This window comes from Balearica regulorum, chromosome 5 (genome assembly GCF_011004875.1).
Source record: "Balearica regulorum gibbericeps isolate bBalReg1 chromosome 5, bBalReg1.pri, whole genome shotgun sequence".
Lineage (NCBI taxonomy): Eukaryota > Metazoa > Chordata > Aves > Gruiformes > Gruidae > Balearica > Balearica regulorum.
Window position 1 is genome coordinate 62,717,082 of NC_046188.1, and position 23,068 is coordinate 62,740,149.

General features: G+C 40.4%; 1 long non-coding RNA gene across 1 annotated transcript; it reads left to right on the top strand.

Moving 5' to 3' along the window:
* Window positions 1-10,208: 10,208 nt before the first annotated feature.
* LOC142601934 (uncharacterized) lies at window positions 10,209-23,050 on the top strand. Its single transcript, XR_012835509.1, has 3 exons — window positions 10,209-10,275; window positions 17,562-17,669; window positions 22,907-23,050. It is a non-coding gene; the product is annotated as an uncharacterized LOC142601934 (long non-coding RNA).
* Window positions 23,051-23,068: the final 18 nt, after the last annotated feature.

Here is a 23,068-nt window from a genome sequence, read left to right on the forward strand (position 1 = left end):
CCTGCTCAGGCACTGTGGTCACCAGGGAGCTGTGCATGGGTGGCCCTACACATAGGGGCATCACACAGGCGATGGAAAGGTGAAGAAAGGTAGCATCACTCAGTAGAAAAAAGGTCAAGAGAGTCTTTAACTTAGCACCGTGCCCTCTGACGGTTCCTGTTCTCCTCACCCCCTTGCTGTCCTGCTGTGGCTGGCTGGCAGGGAACCTGGGCCTGAGAGGTGCTGTACGCTTGTTAGAAAGCAGCTTTATCTACCTCAGCGGTGTCTGAGACATGGCCAGCCCCATGCTTGGTTCAGCATCTTTTGGTTCTGCATGCTGCTCTTCAAAGAGTGGAATTATTATGTTCACTAGAAAAATTACAGTTTGGCCTGTCTTTTATGCATCTGTCTCTCACTGTGATCACGGACTCTCTTTTGATTTGGGGCTGTCTTTATCTCCATAGGTCTCCTCGGCAAAATGAAGGTGTGATTGTAGCATGTTGGCCTGTCTTAATTTAACTGGCAGAGGTAATAGTAGCAGTGAGGATGCAGCAGCACTGGCTAGCAACCAAGTTATAAAGTCTCCAGAGACCTTGTGTATATATCTCAAGGTATGTTGACACTGCAGCAACTGCCGCTTGCAGGGATACCCTGAGATAGCTGTTAACAATCTCACAATTGGTACTTAGCAATGACCGAGTTAAATAACTGCCACAAGGTTTATTTCCACTCCTTGAGTGGGTTTTGCAGCTTGTCCTGAGTATCGTGCTGCTGTGGATGGGATGCATCTGTTTTAGCTAACAGGAAACAGTGACAGTGTTCTGGATGAAGAGTGTAAATGTTCATCTAGACACATCCTCAGCACGCATGGAATCAATGCTAAGAGACTAAGGATAGGAAACAAGGCAAACAAAGAGAAGACTGGCTCCAATCTAGAGAAACCTTATGGCTGGTGTGTCAGAGGAGGGATGGGGACAAAGCGATGTTTCCACTCCAGTGCTGGAAGTATGAGCCTGTGCCAGAAAAATGATGACCAGGACTGTTAAAACCCTCCCACAGTGCCTGACTCTGGAGGAAGCAAAGTGCTGGCAGAGATTGTGTCATGCTGCAGAACAACCTGCCACTGGCTCAGAAGTGGTAGAAATAGGGCATGAAAACTGGGCCTCAACCCCCAAACAAGGATCCACGGATGTTACCTGCCACAGGCTGATCCCCGGAGCGCTCGCGTTCTACCCTGTGGCATGGCTTATGTAAGCTGTCAGGGTAATGAAGGTCCGCAGAGCTGAACTGAACAGCAGGGCTCTGCTGCAGCAGCCAGTACTTCTCCTCACTGAACTGTGACTGCTTGGTGGAGTCTAGAACTTGGACCTATCACCCTTGCAGGTGGTTTTAGGGTGCTAAACCGAACACCACCTTTCCGTGCCCGTTCTCTCTCCTGAAAAAGGGCTTCACTTCCCATTCAGTCCAGCAGAATTGGACCTTTGGACTTGAAAATAAGTCTTTAGGCTAACAAGATTTGTCCCCAGGACTTTTTCTTGCATTCTACTTTGAACATCATTTCTACGTGCTGCTAACTTTGATAGGGTAATGGGAATGGTCTGCACACGGAGTTGACCCTTGCGTTATAAATGGCTAGCTTTGATCTGCAGTAGGTGTTCTAAAAGAGATGTACTGAAGTTTTTTAGGAGTCATTCAGGTGTGCTCCTCAACTGGTGTAGACTGACTTTGTATCACAAGCCAGTGCAGCTTTGCCACTAAAGATCTGATCCAGATTCGGGACAAAGCCGGTGGTCTGCATCTTCCTGAATCTGTGTTTTAGTCACACACAAAAGCAGCACTCTGGAGGTTTGGTAAACCTTGCTGAGGCCAACAGGAACGATGAAATAACTCTGCAGAAAATCAGGCCGCTTGTACTGCGGTTCTGAATTTGAGACTTCTCTTTCCTACAGGTGAGTTGAAAGGCCGAAGAGTCCCGGTTCCGGCGGCCCTTGGGCGGGGAGGCGGCGGCGCAGGGCAGAGCCGTCCCCCGGCCGAGGTTGGTACTGCAGTAGCCCCACCTGCTGTCGGATGGGAAGGAAGCGGCTCCGTCCTTGAATGCAGCCTGGTTATGTGATAGAAGTGACTCGTGTTAGATTAGCCTATCTCTTATCGCCCTCTTTTACCCTTGCGTGCTCTCTTTTACATACGCAATTCTTTGCGGTCCTTATGTTTGTCGTATCTGTGTTGATTCTAGGCTCTTTGGGGTGGGAAGTATATCTTATCTCTGCTTGTAAAGCACTAAGTAAATTTACACACAATGTAAGTGCTTGATAATAATAACCTTGATCTTTTGCTTTTGCTAGCATTTTGATTTCAGGAGCTCTCTGCGAATCTGAATGAGAAAAAGTAACAAAGATATAATTCGAGTTCCTGAGATGGTCTTATTCTAATCTGAGGATTATATTGGGTTTTTTCTCTTTAGAAATTAGAACACCATAAGCAAGTCTGCCTAGAATAAGAAAGAAAATAAATATCAGACTTTTTAATTGACCGATACTTGTAAAAAGGACAGAGTGTTAAATGATGTATTAAGAGATTTTTTTTTCTTCTTTTATGAGTGAGATGAGCACAGTGATCAGGAGTAAGGCTTATTTACACAGCAGAATTCATTTGAGATCAGGGTGCTTTTGGAGCAGAAAAAGACTTTTATGTCTAAAAATTTTCTTTTTATATATATATCATTTGTATCTTTTAGGGACAAATTCTGCAAGGTACTTCAGCTCATGCCTGTTTTCAATGATAATTCTGTTTCAGTCAACATGGATGTTGCTGAATCAGGATCTGGACCATCAGCTTTTCTTCCCCTAGAACAAACCTACAGTTAAAACGATCGCTATCTCCCCAAGTATTTTATTTTAGAAGAGTTTGCTAGCCTGCAGTGTAACACATTACAGTGCATTTGGGATTAAAGAGGGACTTGAAAACAGCAAAATGTGGGTCTGGAATGAGATTCCAAATACTTTGTTTATGAGTATTCTTTAGGCTCCTCCATTAGACATGTGAAATTGAGACTGCATGAGCATACGTGTTGTCATTCCTGCTTGTAGGATATGATATGTATTGGTGGAAGCAGAGTGAAAAGGTATTGTTGTTTAGTTTGGGAGACTGTGGAGGCTCAGGATCATTGATATAATTTAATTTGTTACTGAAGTGGGTAGAATTGAAATTCTGGCATTATCTGAGATGGACAGAGCTTTGTCCAAGATACCTACTCTGCAAAAAGCCAGCAAAGCTGGTTTCAATCGACATTGTGAAACACTTTGTGACATAGCATGTGTTTTACACCTGGGCTTATGAAACTTTTATTAAAAAAAATCTGTTATTAAGCCTCAGTATGTCATTTTGCTAGGCTGATAGGATAGCTAATAGACAACACTGAGCATCTGCTCAATGCATATAGAGACCTGGATTCAGTGGTGAAGCAAGATTTTAAGAGTCAATAAAACAAAAACCGCTTAACCACAGATTCTTAACAGATAACAAAGGTATTTATTTTATTCATGAATATAATGCACTTTCTCTCAAAAGATAGTTTAGACCTTAATTTTTAAGAGGATGTTTGGATTTCTTAGATGAGTAAATGTGTTTGCTTGTGCCTCTGCCTAATCTGCTTTGTGCCTGTGTAACCCAGCAGGGAGAGCACAGCACTTTTCGATATTCTCGGAAGGGGTGAATATGTCTTGCTTTGAAGATGAGGGAGGCACAATAGTGGCTCATCTACCATGTGTAGGTTCTCCACAGAGGTTACACTTTACCCTGCAAGAACTTAAAATGTCAGTACTGCCACAAAGTGCAGTGATTCCAGAAACTCAGTGCATGACATCCAAAGTGAAGCGGAGGGAGAACAATGTAGTTGCAGCATTTATTTGATGCCTTTTGAAATATCACCATAGGTAGGTTAGATATATATTATGTTTCACTGCAAGATACTAAGTAGCTGGAAGTTGCCTTATTAGTTTTCTTCGTGTAAAGCATCCTTGTAGGTACCTCTGATGCCAGAGTGGTTGCAGTAGCGTGTAACAAGTAAGAATGTGCCCTGGCTTTACCTTCTAGGCAAGACAGTCCTTCTCTTTCTAGGAATATTAGTATTCATTCATCCTGGAATCCAGCAGCACCCAGGCTGAGACATCTGGTAACGACATCTGTGTGGCAACTAAGTGTTCTGGTGTCTGTAATATTCACGTATGAGTGCAAAGTAGATTCAGATGTTTGGGAAATTACAGCAGGAATGAAAGTATGTTTTTCTTGAGGAATTCTGTAGACAAGTGGGCCATCCTTTATTATACTTTTGTTTGCAAATAATGTAGTAAAGGCTGATGAACAGGAATCTGGGCCTCTGAAGAAAGAAGCAGCATGGCAGTCTTTGTGGAAAGTATTGTTTTTGTTATTAGGTACAGGTCATAAACAAATAGGGGACTCTGGAGTGATCGATTAATCTTTTCTTCAAATGCTTCTTAATAAAGTAGTGACCCTTCATAAGCATGGCAGTTTAACAAATGTATGGGCATGCCTATGCATGGGCTCCTGTCAGTCTGCTCACTCAAGAGTGGGGTAAAGACATCATATAGAAGTATTTCATTGTTTACTCAGGGTTTTAGCTGAGCATGTTAGAAAGATTTGACTTAGCCAACAATCTGAATATGCCTAGAGTACATGGCTGAGGTAGGATTTGTAAGGGGAAGTTATTAGTTTATTAAATATACTGCTAGAGGTGGGGGAAAAAAATACACAACTTTCTGGGCATATGAACCATCCTTAGGGCATTTCAGAGGGATTGATGGCAGCATTTGCTACATTGAAAGCTCAGTGGATATGAACTTATGTCTGTTTGGCTCAATTACTGTGCTCTGAGCAGTGTAATTTAAATATTGTGTGTTTCCGGAAGGTTAACGCTGCTGGTACACTTCATGCTCTTCACTGTAAAAAGCTAGCACTTTAAAAACAAGTGACAATCTTCCATTTGCCACTATGCAATCAGTGAAACTGTTCTGTTAAGATCGAAATTTCCAAGGCTTAAGTCAATCAGAGTGGGGTACTTAAATTTGTTAGTCCGCATGAAACAAATGCAGAAAAGACACTGTAAAACTGGTGATAAGCAGTAGGCAGCACACCAACCAAGTTGTGGGCTAAATTTGCTTAATGATACTTTCTGTGTGGGGAAGGGCTGGGGTCTGAAGGTAGAATGGCCCGCTCTTGCATAGTTTAGAAACACTTTTCAAAGATCTGATGCCACTGGGGCAGACACTTGCAGAGTGGTGCCACGAAGTCATAAATTCTGCGGCTTCCCTGGGAGCTGTAGTGCTGCCATGTCGCTGGTAGCAATATCCCATGTTCAACCCAGAGCAAGCCATGGTTTTACCAGCAATGAGTACACTCTACGTAAGTACCTTGAGATCAATGTCTGTTGATGTAATCATGACCATAATCCCTTCTCCAGGTATGCTTCCACAAATTACGGTGAAACAAGGTATGGACTTAGTATACATTTATCTATACATTTATCTGTACAGCAGTGTTAGCACACTTTCAGTGGGGGAGAGCACAGACACAGACAAGTTGCTGTGAAGTTGGTAATTGCATGGTGAATTCACCTAACCTATTCTTGCAGTAATTTGTTCCTGTAGTTGTATTCTAAGATACAATATCAGTCTTAAATTTAATCAGGATTAAAGTAAAGCTCATTTTGTGCTATTTATTTTTAGGTATTATTACTAGTTTCATAGCAAACTTTTTGGAAGTCCAGCTGCAATGTAGCATACTTCATGGAATGGCTGTATATATTTAGATTATCTTCTTGACTTCCAATCACTTCAATTAAGTGACTCGTGATTTTTATGTTACAGGACATTGCAAAAGATGCACCTGCCAGTTTTATTTCTGTTTTTATATTGTTGGAAGAGGTTTGGAAGTTTGATCTAAGTATATTCCTGAAAGTTGAGATGCTCCTCTGAATCTTTCCAATTTGCTGGAGGAATTTTGTGGTGTTTGTTTGCTGGAGGGCAGCCCAGGGTTTTAAAGGTCCTTTTGATACTTATAACCTTTGATTCTTGGAATCAAAATGTAGAGCCCAAGTAATGAACACCTATATGGGGATTGCTAGTGAACTCAATGAAAATCTTGTAAGAAATACGTGCTGTCACATGCTGTGTTGTCTTCTGGGCAGATCAAAAATATCATGCATCAACATTTCTCATGGAACAGCTCTATTTTTGACTCAGTTGCATGTGAGCAGAAGCTGAACATGACATAGAATGCAGAGAAAATCAAACATGAACAACAAGAAGTCTTTCTTTACCCATTTATGGAGTGACCATTTGCCAGCATCTGGTAAGTACGTATCTATTTTAAGGAGCAGAACAACATTTTAAATGTGCCACTCATATGTGATTTGAGTCCTACATGTAGCTTGTGGTTATGAGTCTGTCTTTAGCATATTGCTGTCTGCTGCCCCAAAGCCTTTACGTCACGTAAATTGATCTCAGATTTAATTTTCTTTCAGTTGTAGCATTAATTCAGGGGTTGTTACAGTTTGTTTGCTTAAAAAAATCTATGCAATTTTTCTTTGCATTTTGCAAACCTCATCATTTTGGAATCCTAAATGAACTGTTAAAAGAACTATTTATTATAACCCTATTATATGGATATATTTTGACAAAGAATGTGCATGAGCTTGATGGTGCATCAAAGGAAAAAAAACCCAAAATGGTCTTTGACTTTAAGGAAAAGACTTGAACCACTGTCAAGATCAAAGTATATTTCATATGCTAGAGTCCTGATTCAGCAAAGCATGTGAATAGGAATTTCAAGCACAGTGAGCTTTGGTGGCAGCCACTGAACCTGGCTGCATTTACTGCTGTGATTCTTCCTTTTCAAAAATCCCAACAAAACAAAACACTTGTCCACAAACAAATCATCAAAAATATTGTAACCTTTCTCCATTTTCACATCCTTGCTCAGTATTTCTTACACAGTTTGCATTATTCATAATGATTTGCTTTAATCTGAAGGACTTAATGTTTTAAAAGTTCCTGCATTTGTGTATCTGTTTCTCTTGGTAAATGCTCTTAGCTGACAAGAAATAGCTTGTATGCTTTTCCATGCCCTAGTAATCTTTTATTCACGTATGCTTTATGCAATAGACATACTCGCTACTCTTCCTCCTTCTCCGTCACCAAGACTCTTAGAATATGTATGCAGACACCAAATAAATTAAAGCAGTACTTTTTTTTTTCTTAATGGAAAATGTCTGGTAAGACACTCTGGTTCCCTACATCCCTCTTTGTTTTTCGAGCAGACCAGTGTTATAAGAGAGCTTTCAGCCAGACAAATGTTTTATGGCAATAGCGCTTTACGTTTTCGTAACACCCTTCTTCTAAGGGTCTAAAATGCTTTACAGCAGTAATAAATTAAGCCTTACAGCATCCTATGTGGTAGGTAACTATTATACCCATTTTATGGGTGCCAGACTTCATGGAATAAGCTGCATTCAACACGCCAGCATGCTATGAACAGCCATTCGGGATTTCATCCCAGAGTGACCATGTGAATGCTGTCTACAATGGAGTCTATAAAAGAGGTACCTACAAGGCAAAGCAGTAGGACTTTTAGGAGCAGTGTTTGTCTTCGGGTCTTGTGCAGAGACCTTTAAAAAAAAAAGTTTGTGAAGAAATTTCTGATTAGACACTAAGAAAAACCTTGGAAAGAATTCAAGATTTAAAAAAACCCAACAAAACAAAACTAATAAATGATGGTACAGACATTCAGCAGTCTGGAAAGAAAGCTAGTGTGGAAGAGGTTCTGGGGGAATCAAAGGAAAGGCTTTAGAGTGGAGGAGCCAGGACCAGATTTTCTTGGCTGCAATCCAAAATGTGTAGGAGAGCCTGGCCTCCCTGTCTCCTTCAGCTGAAATAAAAGAAAGTCATGACTGCTGTTAAAAACACTCATTCCCAACCTGAAACCTAAATAACTATAGGCAGCCATACTAAATCAGTTTTTAAATCAGCAGAAGAACTGAGCTACAGCTCTGGATGGTTACATGGCAAACTAGAGTTCAGCCACGTATTTGTGTCTGAAATAGGTACCTGACTGGTGGCACCCCACAAGCCCACGCAGGTGTGCTAAGCTTCTTATCGTCTCTCTTGCTGAAGTGTTTGAAGTCTCTTCAGAGTCTGCGATGATAATGGCCACTTTGTTTTGAGGAAACACCAAATCATGGAAGAAACTGCGACACCAAACGTGTAAACTCACGATCTTGTGACCTGAAGTCACAGCGTAGGTGGTCTGGCTTGGTGGCCAGTCAACAAGGCTTGGAAGGCTGGCTGGTGAATTCAGAGGGAAAGAAGGCCAGTTTATTTGGAAAGAACAAAGTTACTACTTTGCAAAATTCATCATATATACATATGTATACACCTCTCAAGGCAGGGTGTGTAGGAGAAGGGGAACAGAAAAAAACTAGTTTTAAAATTAAGCTCAGTCGTTGTATGGACGGGCATGTAGGGTGTGATTGTCTGGATTACCAGGGGTCAAGACATTGACCAAGGAGGGACCCTTCCCAAGATAAATTAACCTCATCTGACAAACTCAGTGCTTCATGGCATACTTTTTGTTAAGCTGTTAAAAAATCATATCATACAGGAATAACCTCATTATTCTGTTGAGATGAAACAAGGAATACAGGCACCAAGGAATATCTTCTGTTCTGAAATATTCATAAGTTTTTTTGTTTTCTTTTTCTACTGACACAAACAGTCAAAAAGCAGCCTGGAGGAAATGTCCTTCGCTTTTGGAAAATGAGTTGGTAATTTATTCACATAAGGCCATGTAGTCATTTTGAATTAGCACATTGTGGAATCTACTAATAAAATGAAGTCAGTTTACATTTTAAACAACCTTTAATATTTGTAAAAGTAAATATCCCTTAATTTCTCAGCAATTTAGATGTAATGGAAATTGTCAGAAATTTTAATTTCTCCCCGTTTAGCTCACTCACAATGGCTGTCAAACAGTCAAGTGATATGACGTAAAGTACTGCTAATCGTTTCAGCACAAGACAGTACTTCAAAGGTAAGGCAAAGGATGTGCAGACACTAATGAAATTTTATTATCAGAACATAGAATTAGAATTGTGACAAGAGACAATGGTGGCAGTGACATGCAGCTAGAATGTTAAGCTTCTGAAATCTCCAAGCTGAGCCTCACAGACAAAAATAGCTAGAGCTACAGACTTCTTAATAGTCTTAAATGGAAATTGAATGGGCTCAATTAATCAAATGAACAAACTGTAGGGAATTACAAAAAAAGGCTCATTCTATATTTTCAGGCTATTAACCTGCATGGCCATTATGTCCTGTTATAATGGTGTGGTTTGCAATCCATGTGTTGCGTCTCTGAGAGTATATGTCTTTGTAATTCTTAGGGAAACATGTAAAGCTTGTAAGACAGCATGGCATGAGGATTTTTGTAAGCACACGCTTGGGCAGACCCCACTGAAATCAGGTCTTGTTTCACATGATCAAGGCAATTCTGTCTGTGAAATAGCGGTGCATATTTCTGAATAGGTGAGTATGAGAAGTTTTCTCCAGAGCAGATAACTGGTCCTCAGCATATCCAAGGTTGAATGATGAATTTAACTGACCTATGGGCATCCGTTAATATTTCGGTGTTCACTAAAAGAGTATCTACTTTACAGAAACCTATGAGAATCTGTCAGGTGTTAAAGAGGAAACAGCTTTGATGTTAGTGGCTCTGATTCTCGGATTAGTACCATCTGCAATGGCATCGGAGATAGAAAACTATTTGAGAAGGGTTGGAGACAAAAGATACCCATCATTACATTGTACAGGTGTGCTTTAGACCCTTTTAGAGAATGTCTGTTCTCTAGGACTCCTATACAAATATAAGGGCTTTATGACAGCTCACACCTAGCGTGGGTGTGATAGTAGGGAACTCTTCTGCAGCTTCCACAGGACGCAGTCCAGTCCGAAGTCTGTAGTGCCAGCCACTGGCTTTCCCTCCACCATCTGCAGAGTAGCTATTGGCTTTGGGGAATGAAACACAAGTGGTTTGAGTGTAGAATTGAGACTGGAAAATTGTTACAAAACTCATCGAGTGCACTGGATTAGTGCACATTCCTTTGAGTATAATTTCTAGCTCTATTTTAAATGGGGATGTAAGATGCATTGTTTTCTGTAGGAGATACTTCTGCACTCTGACGGATCTCTCAGCAAGAAGGGAGGCTTTCCTCTGCATAGTAAAAAGGTCAGAAAAATCATGTAATTTATTAGCCCTACCATGTAATTTCATGATCCTGGCAATAACACTGGTTTCTAAATAAACAGGTAAGACTATAGTGTGTATCACTAAGATGTTGCTGTTGATTAGGCCTGGCAGGATAGTCCAGATTTTGAATCCTTGTCAAGACAGTCTATGCCTGGTGCTTTCTTTCTGCTCAGAGCTGCTGTGTTTTCATTCCAGGGAATGTGGCTGTATCCCACCGTTCCTTTTCCTATTCTCTGTCTATGGTGGCTGCATTTTGTCTTTCCCGTTTTCTCCTAAGCTCTTCCACTTTTTCTCTCTCTTGCCTTTTCTTGCTCTGCAGTTTTTATTCTTGCAGAGGCCATCTCCAGAGAGTCCTAAAATAGATAATTCATGTTCCCTTGTGCTATTTCCTGCGCCACACTGCCACTCCCCTGCCAGCACTGAGTGTAAACATGTAAGGATTCAAGCTATGCTAGTACAGATATACTTGCCAAGGGCAAACTGTAACCCAGAGTGCTTGATCATTAGCTGAAAGCAAATTGCACATCGTACATTCACATATGTCGTCTGTTTACAGTTTTGATTCCATTGCTAAGTTATGCAAGTCTACCAGTCAGGGAACAAAACCAATACCACATATGTTTGGTGACTAACCAAAACCATGATTTGTCCTCACAATAAAAAGAAGAAAAAAAAAAAAAGAGAGTTAAAAGCTTGTATTCCACTTAGTAATGCATTTTGGAACAGAGGTGACACGTGGTTTGAAAATATTTTGGGTGTTGTGTTAATAGTAAACCCAGAGCAAATTCTGGATGGGCAATATTCAGCTGTGTTGCTGCAGGGAGAGGAAACATTGCCACATGGCGTATGCAATCCAGCCAGCACCATGCATACGGTGAATATCTGCAGCAAACTGCTCTGCAGAATTTAACTACTAAATAACAGTTTCCACCATGTTTCACATTCTCACAATTAGTTCATATGCAGCTGAAAACATTAGAAAAGTGGTCATAAAATGAATCCGTGTGAGTCGTTTGTTCGGGAAAGAAAAGGCTCTGTTCTTGGACCTCTAACCCAGGACCTGGAGGTCCCAGACCATAGTGACATGGCCTCTCTCCTCCAGCTCCACACCAATGACCTGGGGATAGCAGCTCTCCCCTCACTTATGAGGATGCTGGAGGATTAATGAACTGAAGACTGTGATATGCTTACAGGATCACAAAGCTGTTTAAAATGGATGGATCTGTAGTGCTGCCATATCCACTACTAGCTCCCCCAGTATCTTAAAGCCCATGATGTCAGTGAAGCTTTGTGTGAATGTGGGATCGTCACCACAAGGGCAAAGGAATGTGTGACTGCTTGGTAGAAACCTTCTTAGCTCCCTATGATATTCTTGAATAATGAAACTTCCCTTGATCTGCAAAACCTCTTGCATATAACATTCATGCATATTTTGGAAGGACTGTTAATTACATAAAATGGGATGCAAGGAAAATTCGGATTAAAAATGTGTTCTTATTGGGAGCAAGAAATTGTTGTCCTGGCAACAGCAAGCATGTGGGGCTTCTCCCTTTTTTTTTTTTTTTTAGGCCTTGCATTGGATTTGCAGTGCCCTGCAAGAGGCCTTTCAGGCTGTAGCTGTTCCTCTGAGTTATAATGGCCAGGTTTGTCCTTCAAGTAGATTTTCATGCAGTACTCTGCAGGGGAGGTCTTGATGCTGATTTTTCTCTCCCTGGACTCAGATTGGTATAAAAGTGGCTTAGCAAAATCAAGTTCATTCTTGGACGACAAGGTCTGGCTTAGACAATGAGCTGCTGTTCAAATTTTAGTTACAATGCACTTGCGCACTTCATGGAAACAACAGTTCTTGGAAGTGAAAAGCTTTATGTGCAGAGGAAAATTATATGGAACTTATTTTTCTTCAAATTAAGGTGGTTCTTGGAAGACCAATAAAAAAGCTGCAGAGCTACCTGGCTTATCTTTAGTCTATTGGTACACATATCGTGTATTGGGCTAGGATAAATTAACAATTATTAATCTGTACCTCTCCTAATAGAGTTGAAAATGCAAGCACAATATTTTGGTAAGGGGAAAAAAACCTTGAAATTGTCATAAACCTCTTCTCTTCACCTTTAATACAACCTCTTGGTTTTTAATTACTCCTGTAAAGTGGAGCAATCACAGGATCCTCCCGTGACATTTTCAAGTTTTCTGTCTGCTCCACTTACGAGAAACAAATGGGTCTGCTCAGCTCCATCTAGATTGAGTTTTTCATGAAGTCATTACTTCTGTCACAGGGACTATTTTCAAATTGAAAAATCTGAAACAATAAATGATGGTGAAGCAGTTAATAACTGTTAAGAAATCACATTTGGAAAATTGCATTTAAGCAATAACCTTTCTCCCTGTAATTAAATGACAGAAAGGTCCTGGTTTTAATTAAGTCAGCAATTTATAGTTATGAAGCTATACTTCACTATGCAGATTAGAAGATGATAGGTCACAGAACACCCTGAGTGCATTTTTAGCGGAGCTGATCTGGTAATTACTCCACTGTTCAGTGGTGACCACAGTGAACCGTATCTCTAGATTAAACAATTTTCTTTTCCCTGCTCCATGATGTATAACCAGGATGAGTAAATGTACCACTAGGACTGCATCGAACATCTTTAAATTAAAATGGATTTTAAATGAGGGGGCATGAGCGAAGAAAGTAATGTTTGAAGAACAGCGGTAGAAATGAATGGGCCACTAGGCAAGTCTTGCAAGCAGAGAATATATCATTGTTTTACAGGGCTTTCTATCTTGCGCCTGAATGTTTGGTGCAGATTTATGAGGAAGTAAAATGCTAATGTTAGTGTATTTATAAACATATGATGGGGGTTTCATCTATAATTTATTCCCAGGCCCTGCATTATGCAGCCTATGAAAGAAAATGAAATGCTGTGTTGGACAGCGAAAGGGTTCATTAATACAGCTTTCACATTTTATTTAACTAACCCCTAGCTCGTATTACACATTGATTATTACATTGTGAGATGTTTTTGAACGCTTATTGTGCTCTGTTCCTCAGGCCTTTTGCTAGCTACTTCAGTAAGATTTCAGCAGCGTTCAACTGTCTTATTTCAACTAGCACTAAGTATATTCACTTGGCCTTCAGGCATATGAACAATGTATGTATATTTATGGATATGTATTTTTTCTGAAAGAGTTGGGGGAACAGAGGTAGAGTTCAATATTACCGTTTATTGATAAAATGTGTTATTTTAGTAAGATATTCATTAAATAACCTGTACTTAAGTTGTACCACAGAATCGGTTCTAATCAAATGTAACTACAGTGTAAGCCTTGCTGAACCAGAGTTTGCAAATACGGAATATTCAAATAGCACTTTAGTTTGCAGTTTACTTCCTTTTACTCGTAAACAAACTAATTCATTCACCAGAATAACTTCTTTAATGGGTCAAATTAGCTGTCGGTGTAAATTGCCAGCACTACATGGAAATCTGTTGAGATTTGCCAATACACCAGCCTGGAATTTACTTCCAGAGCTCAATTTTGCCGTATGTTACAACAGAGTGTGTGTGGAGGGGGAGGGGTAGCACGGATGGAAAGGGATGAGAAGCCACTTACAAGATGATATTTATGAGAGTGGACATCAGTAACTATTGACATTAAGTGAAGACAGCAGATGATGTTTTTCAAGTTTACTGATACAAATACTTGCTTACAATTTCTTTTTACTCTGCTGGCTGGGTGATTGTTTTGGTTTTATTCTCAGGTCTTTGCAAACCTTATTTTGATTCTCTCTGACTTTAACAAGAAGGGGCTTCAGCCAGCAGTAGGCAATGGCAGGATTCTTTCAAGGTTGAATCTGTCTAAATAGGGCAAGGAAAAGAAAGGCAAGAGTAGCATCTCTCAGGCACAGGTACCGGTGCCTTTTCTTCCAGATTTTGGGGGGTTTGGGGTTCGTTCGTTTGTTTGTTTGTTTTCTGTAGAGCCATAGCTTTAGATTTGCTGAGAGCATCAAGGAATAATATACAACACTGAATGCCAAGTTTCTAAAATATGCAGTGGTTTAATTGAATGAGAAATTGTTTGAATAATGATAAGCCTGGAAAGGTCTCATAGAAACAGAAGTCTTAGGAAGTTTCTTCTTTTAAAGGAGGAGAAATCTCCACTATAGATATTCTGAAATGCCAGGGAATATGAAAAGGATGGAACAACCTTTTATTTGACGTGCTTTATTTTGCCTTTTTCTTTTTTCTTTTTTTTTTTTCTGTTGAAGGGATTGACAGTTAAGTTAATCAATGACGGAGCTTTGTAGCTTCTCCACCACTACACACACATGCGCACACCCCCTCCACCATATTTATTCTGTATGGATAGAAACAAGCATAACACCTCCTTTGTATATCTAACCATATATAAGTTCATTCTGAGGCATCCAGTGTTTACAATGAAGTTTAGAGATAACGGTTGTTCGGTTTGTTTAAATGTGGGAGCAAAACAAGGGGACAGGTCTTTGGCTGCACAGTAAGCAATGGGAATTTAGCCCAAAGTATTGGTCACCTGGTGTAAAGGATACCTTTTGTACACTTTACCAAGTCCTAGGGAAGCTGGGTAAGCAGACACAAAGGTCAGCAGAGTAAGCAACAGTTAGCAGAGACATGCCTTAGGTTCAGTAACCTTGATATATTTTCACACCAATGAGTTGTGAACTCTTTTCAGAAGTCCCCAAAGTATCAGGGTAAGAACATCTTTCCTCATTACAGTTGGCTTGCATTCTTTCTCTTTTCCTTCTTCTCTTTCTTTTTTTGTTCAATATTTTTATAGTACTTATGTAATGCAAACTCCTTTTTTTTTTTTTCCTTACCTTAACTGATGTTTACAATCCTCAGTGGGTACCACATGATAAAGATGTTTCAGAAAGCTCCTGTGTTGAAGGAATCCAGTGCTGCAGATCAAATTTTAAGTATTTTTAAAGGTCTTCCCTAGCAATGTGTGACATTTGGAGTTAAAAGGGTGGAGATGCAGAGTTGCAGACCCCTAATCCCTGCAGATGTAGCACAAATAACATAGGAGCCCAAATGCCTTTTGTATAACACTGGGGACAGAGTCGGTATAAGCAAAAAGCCACGTGCATCCAAACTCCAGGATCTACAGACTGTTAGAGCTCTGTGAAACTTGAAGCACGGAGATGAACACCTACTCTTTGCTAGCAATTACTGTCTGTCACACCAACCCCTTGTTATCAACAGATCTGCTTATTGGCTGACTGGAAGTTATTAATGGTAAATGGAAATATGTGAGATCTTAACTGGCTTCCAAAGAAATGGGAAGTTATCCTCAAGTCCTATGCTAAGACAATCAGCTAAATCAGGATTTGTTTTATTGCCTCTGAGGAGCATGAATTTAGGAGCATTTTAATTTCTCCTGAAACAGCTGGAATTACTTATACTTGGAGGTACAAATTTCCTTTCATTCTTTGCAGACTCTAAGGAAGTTCATGGCAATATTCCCTGTGGACAAGGCCATCAAAATGGCTGTCATGAAGCATGGGGACATAACATAAATTGATGACAAAAGGATTATGGATAGAACTTACCCTTCAGTGATCACGTATACCTGCCATATAAGGACATCTAGAGGAAATCTCCCTTCTAGACAGCCCATTCTTACTATGTTACATCTAGAAAAGAGACATACAATTAAGGTGGGCAGGAAAGAATTTGAATTATGAAGAGGTACATGCTCCCTGATGTGTTTGACAGCAGAAATCAGACAGGGAAAGCTGATGAATCTTATACTTCTCAGGGGGAAAAAGTGAATTTGAATTGATCTGACAAAAAATTGTCAAGTGATACCAGCATGCTTTGGAAAAAGTGGTAAAATCCCTCCACCCCCTCTTTTACTATGGAGTTCTTGAAGAACACCTTTCAAATTCATTTTAGTTATGGTAGCTTTGCAGAGAAGCCTACTGGAAAATGTTGGAGAAAAGTACTTTTACCATGCTGTGAATCAGAGTATTATCTTCAGTCTCACCACTTGACCTACAGGCAAGGTCGGTGATGCTTACTCTGGCTTTCAAGCAATCCTTGCAGCTACTCAGTTTCTGATTCTAGGTTCTGCATCTAATGTTGAAACAATTACACTGATCAGTTTTAATTTTTCCATTGGATCACTGTTGTTGTGAGAGGAAGCATAATCCACAGGTTAGCATGATGGGTATTAGCACTTACTCATTCCTTCCTTTCGCCAATGACTCTCTTTAATGACATGGAGGTTATGTATTTACTATTTCAGTTATCGCAGGAAGGCCCTTATGGGACGCACGGTACAAACAGAACGAAAAGCTGGCCCTGCCCCAGAGTGCTCTCAATCCAGACACAAAATTAGACAATAGATTAATTAATTAATAGAATTAGTTTTGTGGTGTCTAATCCAGAGAAGAGGACTGAAAGCTAATAACTGGTGAAAAATATCTCAAGGGAATGATGTCTTTGGGGAGTGCGAGGTATGAACTAGGGCTGCTGCCCAGGTGAAGACGTGCAGGAGGAATGTGCAGCTCAACAGACGTAGGGACCGTGGCTGTGCGTAGAGAGTAGAGCCATGAGTTGGATCGGGGAAGGAAAGCTGTTAGTAGCTAATAACCTCTGCCTATGTGTATCATGGGCTAATACATACTTGTCTCTGTCCTTAAAGGCTGACAGAAGCTCTGAAAGCCTTTAACACTTTATTTCAGGGATTCCACAGTAATCAAGATGGACATTTTTTTAAAAATTACGGAAGTCAGTGTTAATGATTTTTTTTTCTTTGAAAGTAAAAAGTGAAAAAGCTAGAGTCTGCATAAGATAGATTTTGCATTGTGGCTAGATTATGCCTAAAACATGAAGCTCAGCTTTGAAAAGCAGATATTCACACAACCTTCTTCAGGAGGTCAGTCAGGACATAAGCATGTAAGTATCAGTGTAGCAACACTGACCTACACCTGTGTGGGTCAGTGTATTTTCAGGAGTAAATTAAAATAGCTTTGCAGAAACTTCAACAGATGCTGGGAATCAAAGCGTGAAGCTACAATCATGGGGTCCCCTATGCACCCCATTCTGTCCTGTACTGCATATAGTGTGTCAGCCCCCAGCTGGGACTGCTAAGTTTGCACAGTGAAATATTGGATGTCTTCCCATTCATTTTGATGGAGAAAAAGTGAGGTTTGTCAAGTTGAACCCCCAAAGGTTTAATTTTCTTCTTCTTTTTTTTTTTTTTTTTTTTTTTCTTCCTGTCAGAGAGCCTTGCCAGTTCTCCTGGTGACTACATGAGTTCAGTCTTCTGGCTTATAGGAGGATCATCAGACCACATTTTTTGGCCTCTGCTTATAAACTGGAGAGCTGACAGTGAGTATTACAACATTGTGGGTTTTGATGAGTAGCCTGAGTGCTGCCAAGAAATCCCTTAAATCCTCTCAGATTTTTAAAATCTCTTTCAGAGTACTTTACTAATTCTTCTGATAGTGCACTTGCCTCTGCATGAAGAAGCCGCAACATGATGCACTTTACTGATATATTATTGAAAATTGCCAAAAATAGTCACTTATGTCTCAAAATCTGTTCATTCTTCTATTGCTTTAACTGTATTAGTTTGAACAAACAGCAGTTAGCAATATTATACTGTCTTGTAATAAGATCGTATGTAAAAATTTTAGGAATGGTCCACTAATGAGAAATGATTCCTCCTTGTTCATCCAGAAAGGTCTCTGCCAACCTTGTACCAAGGGCAGTCAGGAGTCTCATGTTGTGTAAGTGGTCTCTGTTACATTCTGCTCCCTGTATGAACTGCAGACTTCACAGCGGGATACTTTATCTTTGATTGCAGCATTCATGTCTGGCAAGAATAGGACATCTCAAACACTGTTTTTACACCTTCCAACACCCAAATGGGAACTGCAGATTATGTTTGTTATGTCTCACCTCAGGTTGTGTGGTATTAGAGTCTTTTTTGTGCAGAGTCCCATCCTTAGTTGCAGTTTAGTCTGGCTTAGGGTGGAAGTCACGTGGCCTTTTTTTTTAATGGCCATCCATTTAAAATCTCATCTAAAATCTAAAATGGCAGCATGTATGGGTCTTCTGAATTTCTTAACTGGGCTTTTAAGATTTTGTTTACAAGCATACAGCACAGTAAGTTTACTTCTTTGTGTACTGTGAATCTATAAAGAAGCTATTTAAAGCATTTCTTCTGCGAAATGCCTGTTGTGGGTAAAGACTGAGTGTTAAGTCCATTATGTAAGGGATTATGTTCGACTTTCTTTGTCCCAGCACCTCGCTGTGTCTCCCCATCAACTCGCTGGGACTCAGTGAAGGTCACAATCTGTGCCTGAGTCACCTATTGAAAACTAAGCGTAGCAGCACACTGGAGGTGTAGCAAGGCTAATTGCAATTAGCATTGGTGTGGAAGAGAGGGTTTAAATGTTAAGGGAAAGGGTGCCATGGCAGTAGCTAAGGAAGTGACTTGGAGGGGGTATTTTTGTATGGTATCTTCAGGAACTGTTTCCCTGAAGTCCACAGGGTGAGAAAATGCTCTCTGTAATGTTGCTGGCAGTAATTTGCAGTCATTTCTGGTACAAATGGACACAGGTCTGGTCTATTTATGGGACGTTCCTGTAATGCGTGCAGGTCTCCGACTGACTTCAGAGAAGCTGTGCCCACTTACAAGGCTTGTGAACCTGGCCCATGAACTCTGCCAGTCACTCATCAGGTCTGAGATACAAAGCCAGCCTGAAAGCTGTCAATATCTATGCAATTTGACCTGAAGATTGCTGTCTTGGGGCGAGTCCTGCGAGGAAGTAAAATTGTGCATGCTCAGACCAAAACCAGTAACATTTAAGTTTTTTTGGTTTTTTTTTTTCCCCCTGGAAGATTTGTCCATTAACTTTAATGAAGCTTTTTCTAGGCTTACCAGTCTGAAGAGAGCTATTAAACAAAAGAGAGAGAGAGAGTTTGCTTGCCAGGCATTTTCTCTGCTCTCTCGGTTCTGTTTCTTTATGGCCAGAGAAACACTTTCAGCCATATGTCTTTAAAGCAATGCTAACACTTAGTGACCAGTTAAGTAAATCCCACTTGTTAAATTCTTGTGGCTGCATTATGCTGGGAGCCTTAGTCTAAGGGCCCTGTTCTGTCACTGCTTGTTTTTTCCCACGTTAAATGAAGTGACTTGGATGGGATACACAGATTGGTGATGCAGGAGAAATCCTCTTCTGCCACTGAAAGGTGGCACAGTGCAAAACTATAACTGTTATTTTCCTCTTCTGTAAAAGGTAAGCCAAGAAACTTGTTTAATTTCCTGGACCTCAGGCTAATGGAGCAAAGCCTGGATGCAAGCTGGGCTGTAGATGGCCTTTGCTTGTGGCTTCCACTGCTGAAGTGGGAGTCAGAAGATTTGTGCGGGATGTGCTTTCTTAGGCCTCTTCACTTTGTGCTTGGACCAGTGGAATTAGAAAACTAAATGGCAGTGAGCCGCTTTGGATGGAGTGTCTCACCTCCGTGACACCCGCAGTGCCCCCTTCCCATCACAGTGGGTGGACATAAATGTCTCTAAAAATCTTACGGGTTCATGTTTGGAATTCCTGAGCTTCCTCGGGACAGAAGCGACGACTGCTGATGTCTTTCTCCCAGACCAGAGAGACAAATGACGCCCACATCCATCTGCCTGCCTTCTCTGCAGGGTGTGTGTCCCTCCCATAGCCCTCACGCTTACCAGCCCCTGACTCCCTTCACAAACACCGAGGTACCACTTTTATCTTTTACTCTTCGGTGGGATTAAGTCCCGTACGTTCCAGATGTGCTCCAGTTTAAGATGAGCACCTAATCTGTACCCGTATCATCTCTGTTATAATCTTGCAAAAAAAATGCCCAGGATTTCTTTGTGTACCATATCTCTTCTTTCAATTACAAAATGCTGTTCAGAAGTCATAGCTCAGGCGTTCTGCCCTTATTTCTCTTACAAATTGCTTATATGGATTTCTCTTGCTTGAAAATTAATTGACCATACAATAAACTATTTTCCCTTGAGCAGGGACTATTCTGTTCCCTATGACGTTACAGTAAGCTGTCTTTGGGCCAAATATTTAAAGGTATTTAGGTGCTTAAAGATGCAGGTAATGTGAATTTTCCGAAATACCTAGCTGCCTAATACACAGTGATTTCAGTGGGAGTTGCCATCTAAGAGCTTCTAAAAATCCCACTGTGCACCCATCTGCTTCTTTAAGCACCTGAATTCCTTTAAAAAACAAGTCCTTCCCTCCCTCAGTGGAGACAAATGTTATTTTTCTTAATGTAGACAGAGCTTCTTAATACAGTTTCTTGGATGTTGCCTGCCACCTTTAACTTATTTTCATTGTTTTGATTATGATGTCAAATCTAGTTGATGATCATGTTTATGCAGTTCCAAGCAGAGCGTGGGCACACAGCATCTATCCTTTATGACATGAACTTGGCACAGCATCTAATATTAATAAATCAGGGCTAAGAGGTTTGTAGGAAAGCAAACTGTCAGGAAGTTACCACAACTTTTGCAGTATATTAAGTGATCTGTGTTTTGTTCTAACTTTTTAAACCCTCTTTGAAAACAAGTATTCTGTTTCTCATTAGTCAGTCTTTGATCCAGTGAAAATATCAGTCCCTTGAGTTAATATTTCATCTGACTATAGGGCCATGTAATTTGCTACGACACTAAGTCAATAGGTCTCTGCTGGCTTACCCCAGCAGGACTTGTATGTGTAGGCAAAAAATTCTCTGCAAAACATGAATAATGTGGATCTAATCAAGAATTTATTTCTTTGGTTAACCAAAGGGAAAAAGTGGAGTGTGAACATCAGTCCATCTAGGCACAAGAGGAGCTTGAGGGAAAGAAAACATTTCACTTTGTATCAATTCACATTCTCAATTTAATACATAAACAGGAGTGTCAGGACATGTGCATCTTGCAGAGCCACAGAAATAGCAGTAGATTGATTTATCATTATCTACCGGCTTAGCCATCCTATTCATGTGCTTTCTATTATAATGTACTTGGAAAGCTCAGACAGTCCTTCTGCATTAACCTCCACCTTCCGTTGTCATCCTTCCCTCTGGCCGCCCTGTGCTACATTCTGAAATCTTAATTTCATTGCACAAGGTGCTATAGAATGAAAATAAACCTTTGTCTGTGGAGAGTTTGCTGAGTCTAGAATATTCAGTTTGGCTTAAGCAAATTTAAAAACAAGCAACCAAAACTGTACTTTTACTTTTTAAGGCTTTTTCAGGAATATTTCATTCTGTGATCTCCAAAGGAGCAAAGCATTTACGAATATGCATTAATCCTCGCTGGGAATTGATCCAGAGCTTGTTTTAAGCATATGCTTAAGTGGTTTGTTGAACTGGGGCCATAGCTGCCCAGGCCCATCTCTGGCTGAGCTTTAATTGAGCAATGTGAACATTTGAATTCATTTACTTGTACTTGTGGCTTTTGTTATATATATATATTTTAAATAGCTGTTGATGAGATTTATAAGAATTTGTGCACATTTCATATTTGGATCCATTGTGTGAGAAAGGGTCTGATCTTTGAGATGACTTTGCAAAAAAAAGATCATCTTTAGTTCAATACCTGTCTGATACAGTGTTTAAAGGGCAAGTAAACATCTTGTTCTATTTTCACCAAGCTGAAAAAAGACTTAGATCTGTGTTGCGTGATTTTTGATCCTTGCTTAGTTTTTGTTTGGTGGGGGTTTTATTTTATTTTATTTTTTATTTTATTTTATTGCTTCCATTCCTCTCTTGGATATGTGATAAAGAAGAGCCCTGTTGTAGAGGAACCTCCTGCTCTGGTTGATGTGTTGGCACATCACTGACCACTGCAGCTCATTCATGAGTTTTCAGCTCTGACAGGTTGAATGCCCAGAGTGGTCACTGATTAGACTGCCACTCCTAATATTCTCATCCCTGCAGTTATCAAGCGGGAAAATAGTGACAAGTAAATCTAAGCAGCGTGGGAAATGCAGAGTCTGAGAAACCACGGACTTGGAGCATCTTACGGCGTTTACTGAGACTGCAGTGACATTCGGTGTGATAGCACAATAGTCTCGATCAGAAAAGGAATCCGAATCTTGGCAAATAGAAGGCAAATCGCACATCGCGTTTGCAATGTGTCCATTGCCGCATGCCGCCTTAGGGGGAGGAGAAGAATTTCGGAGTCCTGGGTGATTCCTTTGAGTTTGGTTGTTTTGTGTTCAGTTGTGCTAGTGAAGAGATCTGACCCTGAAATTTCAGGGCCACCTCCTGAACTCCAAAATCTCTATTCATCAAGACAAAACTCTTACTAAAGTCACTGAGAGTTTTCCTCAGACTTAGGGATATTAGAATTTGATGATCCTTGTATTCTTTTCAAGAGGATGGTTAAAGTATATTTATCACTGTAAATTGGGATTTCAGTCCTGATGGAAAAAATTCTGGTTTTCCTGGTTTTAAAGTAGAGGAACTAGGCATCTGACTGTTTTAGCACAGTTTCTGACAGACATGTTGTAAAATGAGATTTTATTTTCATTTTGTTTGGGCAAATTTCTTCTTGCACCTGTTTTTCTTTCCCATTATTTGTGCAGATTTGGGTCATGCTCCTGCCATTGTCCTGCCTCCTTGATGAGTATTCAAGGAACATTTTAAATTCCCAGGGTCCATAAATTCCCTGGGCCAGTACTGGAGGCTGAGATGCGTGCAGTTGGTCAGGACATTCACCTGGGATGTGCTGAGGCCAAAATCAAATC